This window comes from Pan troglodytes, chromosome 23, assembly GCF_028858775.2.
Source record: "Pan troglodytes isolate AG18354 chromosome 23, NHGRI_mPanTro3-v2.0_pri, whole genome shotgun sequence".
NCBI lineage: Eukaryota > Metazoa > Chordata > Mammalia > Primates > Hominidae > Pan > Pan troglodytes.
The window spans coordinates 39119576-39134590 of record NC_086016.1 but is presented as its reverse complement, the minus strand read 5'-3'; positions in this window follow the sequence as shown (position 1 = coordinate 39134590).

Sequence of the window (15015 nt, the reverse complement as noted above, 5' to 3'; positions counted from 1 at the left end):
AGTGTTGATATTCATTGCCTGCGGTAAACCTGTTGTCTCTTAAAGGGGAAATGAGAAGCTGCTGGGGAGCTGTCGAAGACATCCCAGGGCCAAATGCAAACTTCCTCCTTGAGAGAAAGGAAAAGGATTGTAAAGGGAATATCTTTTTCACTAATAGGAGTCAGGACTGTCTGTCTTATTCTGTGTCCAGGTATCAGCTCAAGGCCATATCCCACAAGTCTATGCCTGGGGAAATATTGCACTTGATGACGAATCTCTCTCTCTCTCTCTCTCTCTCTCTGTCTCTCTGTCTCTCTCTCTCTCTCTCTCTCTCTCTCTCTCTCCCCCTCTCCCTCTCTATCCCCCTCCCTCCAGATAGGTAGATAGATGATAGATAGACAGTGTCCTGATAAAAGTTGGACCAGACCAGGGATGGCAATTCCTGGCATTCATAAAGCCACACTCATGGCAGACATTACTAATCAATTGCACCCATGCACGGCAGACATTTCTAATTGAACACAGCTCTCCTCCTGCAGAGCCTGGGTGCAGCTTCAGATTCTGCAATGCTGCGCTATAGGCAGCCCCCAGTTGGTCACAGCTGATAGCTGATGACATCTCTGGACCGCATAATTCCTCAGGTTCCTAACACAAAAGGAGCTCTTAGGATTCCCAACTCCGATTTCCCAGGCAGGGAAAACTGAAGCTGAGAGGATGGAGACTGGAAAGCTGAGAGGGACCTGTGAGAGGCAAGCCCAGGGAGCCCAGCTGTCCCCACCATGTCTGGTGAGAGACTTGAGCTGGCAGGGAGCAGAGTCAGGGTCACCTTATACCGGGTGCAGATGAAGGGATGGGCCAGCGGTCACTGTGTGTCATGCCCAGTGTGGATCCGAGTGTGGATCTTGGGAGAGGAGACAAAGAGGAAGCAGCTGGCGGCAGGGGTGGTGGTCAGATTGCAGGAGGGGCCTGGGTCAGATTCAGGAGACGGGAGCGGCACCAGCTGGGGACCGGGCAGCCGCTGGGGCCCTGGAGAACCGTCAGGTACAGAGCGGGAAGCAGGAGGCAGCCAGGGCAGATCTTGGGGGTAAGAGAAAAAGGAGGAGAGGTGGGGGGAGGGGGGGCCTTCCAGCCTCTCATGTTTCCTCTTTGTTGAACTAGGTTTGTTATTTTGCTTCCTCCGTTCCCCCACCTGCCATCTCTCATTCGAAGCAACTTCAGGTGCCTGCATTTCCCAAGTAAATTATGGTGGAAACTGTAGGCCCAGGTCCAGGATGAAGCACCCACCACTGTCCTCCTCATTACTGACAGCTGAAAAAAACAGACCAAAGTAAGAAGGGGCAAGAGAACCAATACTTCCACTCTACACATTGTGACAGCATGGCCTGGGCGTCATCTCTCATCATCTGGAAACAACCTTGAGAAGCAGGTGCTTTATTCCCCATTTTGCTGATTAGGAAACAGGCCCAGGGAGGTGGAGCAACGCAGCTGATGGTTGGTAGCATCAGGATTCAAACTCAGGTACATCTGACTCCGGAGCTTTTGGCCCTTAGCATATAGAAGGCTACATAGGAGATAATTATACTAATGGGAAAATACCTAGTAAAATTTCATTCTAAGCTTCCTGGCAGTCAACTTTGGGGGGAAAATAAGATGCCATGATCCATTAGTGTGATTGTGGGAGAAAAAGCAAAGCCCTTTGATAGTTTGGCAGGTAGATGGGGCTGAACGGTGGCCAGGAGAGAAGGCTGAGGGCGATGCTGGTTGGTCAGGCCGAGGTGGTCTTACCTCCTCCTCCTCCGTAACTGCTGAGCCCCTACTACTGCCTCCACCCTCCAAGCTGGTCCAGTGTCCCTCTGGGCCAGCATTTCACTGGCTTCTCCCACCCCCACCCTGGTGACCTCCGTGCCACAGACCTGACGCCATCACCTCTCACTCGTATGCCTGCTCAGCCTCCTCCTCAGTCTGCCTGTCCCCACAGCCGCCTGCCCCTCTGATCCTTCCACCTCTGAGCCCTGCCAGGCTGATCTGGTTAAGGGTCGTATCTGGCCACGCCACATCCTTGCTAAACCTCCAGTGACCCACTGTCATTTTCAGGATAATGGCTGAGGTCCTTAATGTGATCGTCCATGGCTTGGGGGACTTTGGGGAGGTCCCATCTGCTCTTATGCCTCAGTTGCCCCATCTGTGAATTGGGCAGGCAGATTGGATGATTTCTAAGTGCTCTCCTAGCCCTGACATTCTGTGGTTCCAGGTGCCACATGGAATATGGCTTAAGGCCTGGACTACATGTATTTTACGTCAAGAGTTCACGCTGGGGTTGGGGGGTGGGGATGAGAGTAGGGATTGCAACTGACTCATTTGCCTGGCACCTGCTGATCCCTGGGTTTGAAGTAGCCCTGACCTGCCACCCAAGCTATATCTACCTTCAGGTTCCTATGCATCCCTCAGAACCCCACTCAAGCATCTCTGCTTCTGGCAGGCCCTCTGATTTGCCCCCAAGTAGAGTAGATTACTTCCTCCTACTGTCCCCCTCCTGAGCTACCTCTGTTGTAACCAACTGTTGTGCCGTGGGTCAGACCCTGGGCTAGATTCTGGGGATCTATGGGTGATACTAATAGCTTTGGAAGAACATCAGGTAGAGCCCCGTTAGCTCAAGACTTTAGTCAGAAAAGCCAGGCACAAGAAGACTCTGAAAGGACCTTCTAATTGGGGAAGGAGGGTGGAATGTTGGGTGGAGCTTTAGCAAGGGGGCTCAACTGGAACTCAGCTAGTTTTGGATATAGTTGATTGAGGATGGTGCTTGGAAGAGGGAGGAATTGTTCTTGCAGATTAGCAGCCACTATTTGACAATTTGGGCTTTATCAACAGGCAGTGGGGGAGGGACAGCTTTGGGGTCAAGGATCTGTGAGAGCCACTGTGGAATGTTCTCGGTCCTTCAAAGTCTTCGAGAACTGCAGGTATTGAGCACTTAGATGCGTCAGACTCTGTTCTGAGCACATTGATCCTTCCACTCGCTGGAAGCATCCTTAACTCACTGGATCCTTAAGCAAATGCCATGAGAGAGGTACTATTCTTAGCCCATTTTATAGCTGAGCCTATGGCTCAGAGTGGCCAAGTGACTTACCCATGATCACACAGCTAGAATGCAGTGGAGCAAGGAGTTGAACCCAGGCAATATTTAGCACCCACATGGCACAGCTCCTTACAGCTTCTAAAGTGTGTGCACCCCTGGTATCCCATACAAACACACAGTGACCTAGCAAGACAGGAATGACAGAGGTTCTAAGTCTTGTTCCTCAGTAGAGGCCCAGAGGCCCTGAGGGGATGGCGGTGCCGTGTCCCGGGCCACACAGTGCGTTCGGTAGTGGGGGAGGGAGTGTTGATTAAATGTGAGCTCACCACCAGCACCTGTGACAGGCCTGGGACATCCCCTAGGCTGACTTGCTTAGAGACATTTTCCACCACCAGGGCTATGACACACTCGAGGCTCCCATCACAGAGCCTGGCAGAAAGTGAGGCAGGAAGCGCTGAGTGGTGAGAGACGCAGGTCGGGTAGTGGAGGGGGAGTGCCCAGTCTACGATTCCAGGAAGCCAGGATGCAGACAGAGGGAGGAGCAGAGCTGGCAGACAATGTCTCATCTCCCATTCCTCTATTTACCTGGCCTCATGCTGGGCACTGGCCACAGAGAGGAGGCCGGCTACTGCTCTGTCCACAAAGAGTCTCCAACCTTGTCTGGGAGGGAGTGACTCTGGAGGACACACAGAAGTAGACCAGCTGATCACAGCCCTCCTTCGGTGTGGAAGAAAATCAACCCGGTCCTGTGAGCACAAGCCTTGATCAGGAAATGGTGCCAGTGAACACTCTGGTGGAGGCTTCTAACCTGGGGAGGAATTGTGGAATGCCGTGCGGGGCTTCAGCAAGAGAGGCTGAGCCAGAGTTCAGCTAGTTTTGGATAGCTGGTTGAGGATGGTTCTTAGAAGAGGAAGGAATTGTTCATTCATTCATTTATTCATTCAACAGACATTTAGGAGGGCCTAGTATCTGCAAGTCACGGTGTTGGGGGTCCAGCAGCAAACAAACCCCCTTCATTCTACACTTTCAGCCTTTGTGGCCACCTTGGGGCAGTGTGGCATAGTGGTTATAGCCCTAACTCTGGAGCTCCGCAGCCGGGTTAAGTACTGGCCCCCTCACTCTGGAGCCCCGCAGCCTGGGTTAAGTACTGGCCCTGCTGCCTATCAGCTGTGACTTTGGACAAATACCTAAGCTTCTCCGTGCCTCAGTTTTCTCATCTGTAAAAGGGGACAATACCAGGACTGTTGTGAGGATGAAAGAAATAATTGAATGTGGCAGGGTGCTGTGGCTTGCACCTGTAATCCAGCACTTAGGGAGGTCCAGGTGGGAGGATCCCTTGAGCCCAGGAGTCCAAGACCAGCCTGGCTAACATGGTGAGACCCTGTGTCTACAAAAAATATATACAGAAAATTAGCCTGGCATGGTGGTACATACGTGTAGTCCTAGCTACTAGGGAGGCTGAGGTGGGAAGATCCCTTGAGCATAGGAGATTGAGGCTGCAGTGAGCATTGATTGTGCCACTGCACTCCAGCCTGGGCAACAGAGTGAGGCCCTGTTACAAAAAAAGAAGTAAGTTAATGTAAAGTACTTAGGAGAGAAGAGCTAGCCGTGGGAGAGACAGACAGAGACAGGGCTGTGACCAGGGCAGCCCAGGGGCCAGAGATGTGGAAGCTGCTGACTTGCTGGCTGGCCTTTTGGATACTCTGTTGCTGTGTTGGTGATGGCTGTTTGGGGCAGGGGATGAGCTGGACACCTGCAGGCTCGGTGTCTCCTGCCACCTCCCTGCCCTTTCCAACCTCCTATCCCTGACAGCTCATCTCCCTCAAGCACCTGGGTAGGTCTTGGGGGATGATGGTTTGAGATAAGGCCCAAATCTATGATGACAAGATTCTAGGAGGTGTGACAAATGCTGAAGGAAACCTATGAGGTCTTCTTCCTACCTCTCAAATCCAGCCGTGCTGGCTGCCACCCGCCTAGCTCAGGGCCGAGGACATTTTGTCCCTCCCAATTCTGTACCACTTGGCCCCTTTGAGCCTCAGTCTCTTCATCTAAAATGGGGTGAAGAAGTGAAATTTCAAAGGCCGGGTGCGGTAGCTCACTCCTGTAATCCCAGCACTTTGGGAGGCCGAGGTGGGTGGATCACCTGAGGTCAGGAGTTTGAGACCGGCCTGACCAACATGGTGAAACCCCATCTCTACTAAAAATACAAAAAAATTAGCTGGGCATGGTGGCCTGCACCTGTAGCCCCATCTACTCAGGAAGCTGAGACAGGAGAATCACTTGAACCCAGGAGGCGGAGGCTGCAGTGAGCTGAGATCGCGCCACTGCACTCCAGCCTGGACAACAGAGTGAGACTCTGTCTCAAAAAAAAAAAAAAAAAAAAAAAGATAGCCCACCCTGTGCCCACTAACTACTACTCATTCATTGTAATCTATTTATTGAGCTTCTACTATGTGCACTGGACTGTTCAAATTGGACATTTCGGTTTGAGAGAGCTCGGATTGCTTGGAACGGGCTTGATGGTGGGTGGCTGGCCGTCCCCGGCCAACGGTCCAGTGATTCTCGTAACAGTGGGTGTAGGAGAGCACCCGTTACACTGTCAGTCCGAGCAATCAGCCAGGAACGGTACATGTTGGCGAGAGAATTCTATCGCTTGTAATTTATGCAAATATGAAACTAACAATGAAACCTTTGCTGCTGGGATCCCAAACTCAGATGCTGACAGGGACTGGGGTTTGGGTAGATATTAGCTGCAGTGATGAAATGCTGACGGTGTACACCCAGTAGATGCGGGCCCCGTTCTAAGTTCCTCACACAGGTTCTCTCAATCTTCACAACACTTAGGCTTACTGTCTCATTTTCTATATGAGGAAATGAAGGCCCAGTAAAATCAAATACCTTGTAGCTCAAGGGCATGTGGCTAAATAAGTGGTGGAGCCAGGACTCAAACTCAGGCTCCTGACTCTAGTAACTCTTTTTAACCCATGCAGTGTGATACAATAGGGAGTGGTGAGGTCTGTGTCAAACCGAAATTGCTCCAGGGCAGCCATCGCTGATTGTTGCCATGTTGGGGATCAGCTAGATCATCTACTTTTTTTTTTTTTTTTTTTTTTTTTTTTTTTTTTAAGACAGAGTTTCACTCTTGTTGCCTAGGCTGGAGTGCAATGGCATGATCTCAGCTCACCGCAACCTCAGCCTCCCGGGTTCAAGCGATTCTCCTGCCTCAGCCTCCCGAGTAGCTGAAACTACAGGCACGCACCACCACGCCTGGCTAATTTTGTATTTTCAGTAGAGACGGGGTTTCTCCACGTTGGTCAGGCTGGTCTTGAATTCCCGACCTCAGGTGATCCGCCCGCCTCCACCTCCCAAAGTGCTGGGATTACAGGCCTGAGCCACTGCGCAGGCCTGATCTTCTACATTTTTAAGAGAAGCTGAAAATTCAGTTTTTCCTGCAAAGTGTCCTTATTTTTAAATATTGGCCACTCATCTTTTAAAAACAGAAAACAAGCAAGCCAAGCAAAATGTGTCTGCACGGTAGAGAGGGAGGGAGAAAGGAAGAGCATCCTGCGGGATTTATTGTAAAGATCGCTTTTTCCTGACCCCAGCTGTGCTGGCTGCTCCGTGCCCCCACCCCCTGCTCGCTGAGCTCAGCTGCAACTCTCTCCAGTTAACGATCCTCGATCCTCGGCGATCCATCCATTATTGAATCCCAGCACCTGCCACAGGTTGTTCGTTGAATGGATGTGTAGGTTGGTAAATGGGCAAAGGGGAGGAGGGAAAAAGGAAAAGGAGAAAGGAAGGAAGGAAAGGTGGGAGGGGAAGTTACTTAGAGGCTTTGAAAACCTGGAATGACCAAGGTTCTGAGAAACCAACGTGGAGGGAAGAGGCAACAGAGCCGACTGGTATCAGGAGCTCTCTCGGGCCCACCAAGTCAACAGCTGTCTGACACAGATGACCAAGGAGAACAGAGGTACTCGGGGAACCTGAGTGAGTGCTGGGGTCTTCCCATGAAAGGGCAGCAGGAAAGAGCCTCCTTGGGGAAATTTAGGTGTCTGTGACCTTGGACAGGGCCCCCTTCAAGGGCAAGAGCTAGTCCCACAAACCGGACTGTCTTTAGAGGAGGCTCTGCCTGCAACGTTTTGAGGCCAAAAAAAAAAAGTTGAAAATTGCAATTTTGTGTCCTTTGGAAATTTTTGTTGACTCTCTGCCTAAAGCCTTATGTATATGGAAATAAGTAATATTGTTCTTTTGTTTTAGTTTTTAGAATTCATTTTTGGACAGTATACTGGGAAGAGTACAGGCTGGGAATCAGGTCACCTGGGTTCCAGTCCCAGCCCTGCCTCAGCATTGCTGTGCAACCTTGGGTAGTCTCCACCCACTCTCTGGGTCTGGCTCCCTGATGTGGTTTGGCTGTGTCCCCACCCAAATCTCATTTCAAATTGTAGCTTCCATCATCCCCACGTGTAGTGGGAAGGACCAGGTGGGAGGTAATTGAATCATGGGGGCAGGTTTTTCCCATGCCGTTCTCGTGATAGTGAATAAGTCTCATGAGATCTAATGGTTTTACAAAGGACAGTTCCCCTGCACACACTCTTGCCTGCCACCACGTAAGACGTGCCCTTACTCCTCCTTTGCCTTCTGCCATGATTTTGAGGCCTCCGCAGCCATGTGGAACTGCGAGGCCATTAAACCTCTTTTTCTTTATAAATTACCCAGTCTTGGGTATTTTTTCATAACAGCATGAAAATGGACTAATATAGTCCCCCTATCTGTTCTGGGAGCCCCACCTGCTACAATCCCACAGTGGAGGAGAAGGTCAGGCTGAGTGATGCATGCAGAGTTTCCATTCTGTGTCCCCAAGGTGGCTTGAAGCAGCCCCTCCCAAACCCCAAACCCCTGATCAGCATCTGTACCCCAACTGCCCATCTGGGAAAGAAGCCACTGGGCATGCCAGGGCCTGGTGGTGAGTTTGTCCTAGCAGCATCTTCAGACAGAGGCCAGAGGCCAGGACCCAGGGCTGAGACAGAGGGCGAGGGCTCAGGAGTGGTGGTGTGGGCAGTGGGAAGGAACACAGAGACAGGAGAAGGTGTCACTGGGAAGGACAACTGGCTCTGAAGCCAGAGGGTCCTGGGTTTGAATCCAGCTCCTAGCACTTCCTGACTGTGTGACATCAAGCAAATCACTGCTCTGAAACTCCACTTTCTCACCTCAGATGGGTGAAGTGACCATTTTTCTTATTGGAGATCAGGCCTATCCTGGGTCTGGTTAGCTGTATTGTAAGCCATAGATTATTCTAAGCCTTAGGACCCTTAAATCCCTGTACAGATGGAGGAAGACAAGCCACAGAGATGGGGACTCCTGAGAGGTCCCACACCTGTTGGTGACAGGCCATTCTGGTGGATTCTTATTCCTCCAAGCACATAAGAAGCATCTCCATGTACTGCTGAGGGTCCTGTCCTCCACCGGGTGCTGTCACGTGGTGGGCGGGGGGCAGGAAGCGCCATGGCCAAGTGCCTGCCAAGCTTCTGTCCCACTGTCTGTTTCCCTAGGCTTGGCAGCTTTCTTCAAGGGCAGCAACTGAGACTTGTTCTATTTCTTTTACATCTTTGTTCTTGTTCTTTCTTTTTTCTTTTTTTGAGATGGAGTCTTGCTCTGTCGTCTAGGCTGGAGTGCAGTGGTGGATTTCGGCTCACTGCAACCTCTGCCTCCTAGGTTCAAGAGATTCTCCTGCCTCAGCCTCCCAAGTAGCTGGGACTATAGGCGCCTGCTACCACTCCCAGCTAATTTTTTTGTATGTTTAGTAGAGATGGAGTTTCACTGTGTTAGCCAGGATGGTCTTGATCTCCTGACCTCGTAATCCACCTGCCTCGGCTTCCCAAAGTGCTGGGATTACAGGCGTGAGCCACTGTGCCCAGCCCCCCTCTCTTTTTATTCTTGTCTAAAATCAAAGTGTTGGCAGGCTCATTCTCTCCCTGAAGGCTCTAGAAAAAAAATCTTCCTTGCTGCTTCCTAACCTCCTTACATTTTTATTTTTTTAGAGACAGGGTCTTGCCCAGGTTGGAGTGCAGTGGCAGGAGCATGGCTCACTGCAGCCTCAACTTCCTGGGCTCAAGTGATCCTCTCCCCTCAGCCTCCCAAGTAGTTGGGACTACAGGTACATGCTGCCACACTTGGCTAATGTTTGTATTTTTGTAGAGACTGGGTCTTGCTATGTTGCCCAGGCTGATCTTGAACTCCTGGGCTCAAATATTCCTCCCACCTTGGCCTCCCAAAGTGCTGGGATTACAGGCATGAGCCACCTTGCCCAGACTCCTTATCCTTTTTATGTTATTTTTCTTGTTCTCTTTTGTGGCTGTGTTGAGGCTCAACACCAGTCAAATGAACGAACAAGTGAATTGCAGTAGGGACACCGTGCATTGGAAAGAGATGGCAGAGATGGCCTCTGGGGACCCTGCCTGGGTGGCCTCAGAAAAGTTGCATCTATTGAGCAGTTCAGGCTTTAGAGGCCTGTGGGAGGTGGAAGGAAGCAGGTCATAACTGTGATTTTGGGGGAGGAGAGTAAGGATGGTGGTAGCTCAGGTGTAGAGAGAGGACACACTTCAGAAGTGACTTGAGGACTCATGGTCATGTGGAACCTTCGGGACACTTGTCCACAGCATTGTCAACAGCCAGCCTCCCCTGCCTGCCTCACCCTGCTTAATATGGGCTGGATTGTGTCACCCCAAAAGATACATTGAAGGCCTGACCCTTTAACCTATGAATGTGACCTCATTTGGAAATAGGGTCTTTGCAGATGTGAAGAAGATGAAGTCCTTAGGGTGGACCCTAATCCAGCATGGCTGGTGTCCTTTTAAGCAGAGAAGAGGCATGGAGCCACACACAGGGAGAAAGCCATGAGATGGCAGAGGCAGAGTTTGGAGTGACGCTGTCACAAGCCAAGGCACACCAGGGATCACTAGCAACCACCAAAGCCAGGAAGAGGCAAGAAAGACCCTCCCTTGGAGACTTCAGGGAGGGCGTGTGGCCCTGCTGCCACCTTGAGTTTGGACTGCCCACCTCCAGAACTGGGAGAGAATAAGTGTCTTTTTTTCTTTTTGTTGTTGTTGTTTTTGAGATAGAGTCTCACTCCGTCACCCGGGCTGGAGTGCAGTGGCTTGATCTCAGCTCACTGCAACCTCTGCCTCCCGGGTTAAAGCGATTCTCCTGCCTCAGCCTCCTGAGTAGCTGGGATTACAGGTGCCCACCACTACGCCCAGCTAATTTTTTGTATTTTTAGTAGAGATGGGGTTTCACCATGTTGGCCAGGCTGGTCTCGAACTCCTGACCTCCTGATTCGCCCACCTCAGCCTCCCAAAGTACTGGGATTACAGGCGTGAGCCGCCGCGCCTGGCCGTGTCTGTTGTTTTGAGCAGTTGTATTGGTGGCAGTTTGTTTTGGCAGCACTGGGAAGCTCATACCCTGCCCTGGAGCCCAGAGGAGCCCCATGCTTCCAGCCACCATCTAGACAGCATCTGGCTGGAGCACACAGAGCCCGCCCCTCACCTCCTCACCACAGACCCTGGGCCTCCCCTGTAGGTTTCAGAGAGAGGCTTGGCTCAGCAAAGAGTTGAGAAGGTGGTAAGGTATTTCCCACAGCAGCCTCCTTGAGCTCTGAGACGTGGCTAGCCCACAGGACAGGAGGATGAGGAGAGGGTGGCCCTCCTGCTATCTGATCCTTTCCTCCCACCCAGAATAGTACCATCAGTTCTTGTACTAGGACTGAACAGTGTCCCCTCAAAATTCACGCCTACACATAACCTGTGAATATGACCTTATTTGGAAATAGGGTCTTTGCAGATGGAAGCAAGTTAAAATGGGGTCCTGCTGGTTTCGGGTGGGGCACAAATCCATGATGACTGATGTCTTTATAAAGTGTGTGCAGTTGAACACCGAGACACACACACAAGGAAGAAGCTCGTGCTATGATGGAGGCAGAGATTGGAGCGTTGCCCCTCCAAGCCAGGAAACACCAAGAATTGCCAGAGGACCGAAAGCTAGGAAGAGACAAGGAGGGATTTCTTTTCTAGAGCCTCTGGAGAGGCAATGAGCCTACCAACACTTTGATTTCAGACATCTGGCCTCAGAGCTGTGAAGGAACAAATCCCTGTTGTTTTAAGCCACCCAGTTTGGGGTCATCTGTTATGGCAGCCCCTGGAAACAGCGACACCCCCCATCAAAGAGACCAGGCTGGAGTCCATGTTCCACCTGCAGTGGGTGGCGGGACCTGGGGCAGGTGAACTTCTCCTCTCAGATCCTCAGTCTCCTCTTCTGCTCAGTGGAGACCCATATTCCCACTCTGAAGCCTAGATTTGTGGCATCATTGTGATCGACTGTGTGGAGGGCCCAGCTGTCAAAATCCTTACTGTGTTATCATCAAAGGAGTTAACAGTAACTGTCATTTGTTCACTCAACAAATGTTTATTCCTCCTGTGTGCCAGGCACTGTTCTAGGCTAAGAGTGTCGAGGGAGTGGGACCGACAACTTGCAAGATTGAGAAATCTTCATGGGACTCACAGTCAAAAGGGGGTGGGGAGAATAGGGAAAGAAACAAGTAGACCCCAAACTGGAAAATTTCGGAGAACAAGTGCTGTGACTCGGGGGTTTGTATATGAGAGCTGGGTTGTTGTGTTCTTGCTTCTAGGGCTTTCTCTGAGCTCAGACAAGGTTACCCCCAACTCCGCTCTGCCTGAGCGTCCACTCCATGGCTTAAGGCATCACATGGCCTGAAGGCTCCTGATAAAAATACAGATATCTTGGCTCTTCAGTCTCTTCAGTGGACAATGAGTGAGCGTCTGCTGTGTGCAGGAGCCCGGGAGGAAGCTAGACACAGGAACAGGCTTTGCATAGCATTTACGCAATACTAGTGCAATGGGCATTGTATTCGTTGGCTAGGGCTGCCTTCACATGACCCCACACCTGAGGGGCTTGAACGACAGAAATGTGTCTCACAGTTCTGGGGGCTGGAGTCCAAGATCCAGGTGTCGGCCGGCTTGGTTCCTTCTGAAGGTATGAGGAAGAGTGTTCCAGGCCTCTCTCTTGGCGTCTGATGTCTTGCTGGCAATCAGTGGGGTTCCTTGGCTTATAGAAGCATCACCACGTTCTCTGCCTTTACCTTCACGGCATTCCCTCTGTAGGCGTGTGTCTCTGTCTCTAAATTTCCCTTTTGGATAAGGACACCAATCATACGGACGAGGAGCCCACCCTACATTTTTTTTTTTTTTTTGGCCTACAACAACCAGCTTTATCACCCACCGTCCGTAGGCCATGAAGTGGTAGCTTGGGGACATCTTGTGGGTCACCAACACGTGGAGGGACTGGGATTTTGGCTGGGTCTGCCCACTCTCCAGCACCCCGCTGGATCTTGGTCACCTGAGTGTGGTGGGCACACCGAGGCCTGCTCTGCCCTGTCCTGCTGGGTCAGGCCTGTGTTCCTCGCTGTCCGGCCCCCACCATGCCCAGCCTCCAAGCCTCCCCTCATCCCCTCACCAGGCCTCCCGGAGGCTTCTTTTTCCTTCCGGACCAAGGAGGCTGAGGCTCAGTGTTAGGAATGCAGATTCCCAGAGCAACAAGGCTTCCGTGTCATCTGTGTGAACGTGTCTCTTTGCTGCAAGGACAAGAGTGTCCCTTGTTGACAGAGGAAATCCCTGACTCCTTGGCAGGCTGTCCCCTACCCCCACGGCTTTCTGGGACCCTTGTCTGTGCTTTTCTCTTCTCTTCTTTCCTCTCCTTTTCTCTTTCTTTTCAAGGCAGGGTCTTGCTCTGTCACCCAGGCTGGAGTGCAGCAGCACAGTCATGGCTCACTGCAGCCTCCAACTCCAGGGCTCAAGTGATCCTCCCACCTCAGCCTCCCTAGTAGTGGGATCTGCAGGTGTGCACCACCATGCCCAGCTAATTAAAAAAAATTTTTTTTTGTACAAACAGGGTCTCACTATGTTGACTAGGCTGGTCTCAAACTCCTGGGCTGAAGGGATCCTCCCTCCTTGGCATCCCAAAGTGCTGGGATTACAGGTGTGGGGGTAAGCCACTGCACCCAGCCATGTCTGTGCTTTCAAACACCTCTCTCAGCATTTTGCTGCTGCTTGCTCATTGCCAGCCCCTCCCCCCAGGCCATGTCGGATCGATGGCCAGGTGGCCGCCAGGTCTAGATGACGTCGATTGTGCAAGATCGGCTTTTCAGACTGTCAGGCTGGCAGCCTGGGCTGGGGGCCTGGGCCTCTTGACCTTCCAAAGGACAGGATGGGGTACAGAGGCTGGGATCGGGGTGTCTTCACCCCCTACACACACACTATCCCTGCTCTGTCTCAAGCATCTGTCCCTCAGGAAGTTTGCAAGGTGGGGGCCAGGGCCTGGGAAGAGGGGAGTTTATGGGGAGGAGGCAGAGTTGTTGGGGCTGGGGCGAGGGACAGTGGGCAGGCCTATGGTGTTCGGTCTCAGGGTCAGGGTCAGGCCCATGGGCAGGGGCCAGGACTCTGGGGAGGGCCACAGGAGAAGGTGAGGGAAGGTACCCCCTAACCCAGAATCCTAACCAGCCTGACAGTGCGCCCTCCTGCCCTGGCCCAGCCCTGGCTCTGCCTGGAGATGGTGCTGTACTGAGCTCATGTCCAGCCCCCATGGGCAGGGGCCTTCACACCTTAGGACACAGGGGTGCCCCCCACGCACATGTCAGGGAGGTACCTGCCTACTGCTACAGGCCCCCTTAGGGAGCACACGCCAGAGAGCATGGGGCATCTACGTGCTTGAGACATGCGTGAGGGGCCACACAGGTAGGCACCACACACATGCCACCTGTCATTGCCTGGACTTCAGTGCACAAGCAGACCTGGCCCCGACACACCAGCGTGTCACCATGAGAAGGGGAGAACCCCGCTCTTGGCGCCCCCCACAGTGCTGGGCCTTCGCACACGTTGTTTCCCGTTCATCAAGAAGGGGCGAATTTTTTTCGTTCAACAGATGGAAGAAGCACCGCTCAGAAGTCAGGGAATCTGCCCAGGTTCCTACAACTAAAAGGGAGCCAGGTAGGGCTGAAAACCGGCGGTCACGGCAAAGCCCGGGCGCGGGGCCCTGTCCCATCCCAGCCAATCCATAAGCATCTCACACTTCACACCCACTGCACACTCCACACACACGCCTCACACTCCACACATGCCTCACACTCCACACACACCTCACACTCCACACACATCTCACACTACACACACGCTTCACACTCCACACATGCTTCACACTACATACACCTTACACTACACACACACCTCACACTATGCACACACCTCACACTAAACACATGCCTCATATTCCACACATACTGTGAGCATGCACACACACACACACACAGCTGCACACACCTCTCATGCTCCATACACACCTCACACCATACGTACCTCAAAGACACACACACCTTACACTGCACATTCCCAGCACCCACACTGCACACACATGCACAGTCCATACGCCCACACAACACACTTCACACACCCCCCACCCCACACCATACAAACCTCACAGACACACCCCTCACACAAATCTTATACCCCACACACAATCCCTACCCTCCACACATACACACACACACACACACATGCACATTCTACACATACATAATCTACACACACAAATTCCAGACTGTCTCTCTTACACACATACTCTGGGACCCATATGCCCACAGCACACAGCATCTCAGGCGTGCACCCCGCATTCTGGCCTCAGGATGTAGACTCTCTGAAAGTCAGCCTTGTCTGAGACAGACGCCCGCTGCCCTGCACGCACCCTAGAAAGCCCTGGCTCCCATCCGGCACTTCGGCACACATATGGCTCAAACCCATCTCCACAGCAACGCTGTTCCATAGAACAACAACGCAGGTAACACTTGTGACTTAACCTGTCTAATACCCACATGCAACAAGAGGTGTGGTGGCCCACGCCTG